This window comes from Trachurus japonicus, chromosome 8, assembly GCF_045865225.1.
Source record: "Trachurus japonicus isolate A0001 chromosome 8, Traja_1.0".
Classification (NCBI taxonomy): Eukaryota; Metazoa; Chordata; class Actinopteri; order Carangiformes; family Carangidae; genus Trachurus; species Trachurus japonicus.
Window position 1 is genome coordinate 26941766 of NC_140914.1, and position 2165 is coordinate 26943930.

Sequence of the window (2165 nt, forward strand, 5' to 3'; positions counted from 1 at the left end):
CCATACATTAGAGATGCGCGGATAGGCAATTATTTCATCCGCAACCGCATCACAAAAGTCGTCATCCACCCGCCATCCACCCGAACCAACGTTTTTTCAAAACCACACCCGCCCGCCATCCGCCCGTTGTTGTAGGCCAATATCTAATATGGATGAGGGGGGTCGGGCCGTATGAGTTTAACTTCTGCCGCGCTGCTGTCATGCAGTGCGCGCCCCTCTCTCTCTCTCTCTCTCTCTCTCTCTCTCTCTCTCTCTCTCTCTCTCTTTCTCTATAACGGGAACAGAGCGCTATGCGGAGATGAACGGAACGAGCCAAAAGCCGAAAATCTATTCCTGACGTCGATATAAAGTCGATAGGTTTCAGGTTTCATTCATCCACGTTTTGACAGACAACACAAACAGCCAGTGATGATGAGTTGCGCCGCACTGACAGCCATGTGGCTCAGCCAGCCAGGTGACGCACACAGCACAACAACACAACACAGCGCAGCGACATGTGCAGGCTGCTGCAGCAGTGCACGCAGGGACGTGCACATGACTATAGAGGGGCAGGGGCTCAACATCAGAAAAGGGCAGTACCTATGTACAATTTTTTCAGGCCTTAATATCAAAATAAAAAAAAATAAAAAAATTACAGTTACTATTTAGTCGGTAGAGAAAGCCTGCACGCCTTCAGGACTGCAGTCAACATGCTGGACCAATTTCCCAACTTCCCGAAACAGAGTCATGACTTCTGAACTGGTAGCCTAGGCTAAGGCTAATATTGGGTGCACATTAACATGGCTTGCAGAAAAAAAAAATCATGTGAGTGCAAGTGCAAAATAGAAGTAGGCTAAGCCTACAGGCTACACACACAAAACCAAGAAATGACTACTGTGACTGCTACTGTGCATATTTCAGAACAGCAGCAATATTTACAACAGCAAAGTCACAATTACCAGTAACTCAACATCTGGAAATAAATTCAAATAGTCAGTGAAATCAAGCTGAGTGAGTGATTCCTCCTGTTGCTGTTGTTGTTCACTATCCAGGTGATGTTAGACAGAGGAGGGGCGGGGCTTAACTCTTAACAAGCAGTCAGCTAAACAAACACAAATGGGTCTTTTCTGAAATATGACTCATTAAGCTCGTTGAATAAGTGGACGGTGACTTGTCAGAACTGACAGGAAGTGATGTTGGTGGATTTATAACTCACAAGATTCGACACAAGTCTCTCCACTGTCACGTCTCATCTACATGCGGCACACACAGAGTTATCGACGAGGCAGCTTCTACTTCTCTCTCTCTCTCTCTCTCTCTCTCTCTCTCTCTCTCTCTCTCTCTCTCTCTGGACGTGCATGTGAGGGAGCGCGCACCGCGGGGCAGCTCCCCCCCCGCCCCTCAGTGAGGGACAGAGCGGAGCAGCAGCGGACAACACACACACCAACGTACATACACAATACCGTGTGTATTACAAGGAAATGCGTACGGTAGATAACCTAGATAACCGTGGCATTTTTACAGCGCGGTTGTTTACATCCTCATGCACAACAGGAATGCATTTATTGAGAAAAAAAAAAAAAAAAAAAAAGGGCACTTTTTAATACGAGGCAAAAAGGGCAGGGGCTCAAGCACCCTTTGGGCCCTATGTGTGCACGTGCCTGAGTGCACGTCAAAGGGACACCGCCGAAAATAAAATGAATATGATGCACGTAGTTTTGAAATTGTTTTTGCGCATGCTTTCATCCATAAAATGACCAAAACTGAACACTATAAGCGTATTGCTTCATCACTATAACGAATTATTTAAACAGCATTTGTATAGAAATGATTCCGTCCCTAGCCTTTTGAGATCCATATAAAGCGTTTGATTAGGCTACTATAGCCTATCCGTGATCACTATAAGCTGTTTCCACTGTATTGTCATTTCCATGAAGAAAGTGTTGACTGTTGCCAATGCCCTCAGATCAGGAGTGCGTTCCTCACAAAATGAATAAGGTGTTGCCATCTCTCATGCACAGACACCAGTGGGCAATTACTGCAGTGCCTGATGAAAATTTGACTGTTTCAAAGAGTGCTGCTCGTTTTTCGTATGTGGGTAACAATATTTAGCTAACTATGTATATATTTTTCCTAATTGGTTCAACCGCCACCCGCCCGAATCTAATTAAAATATATTTTTTCGT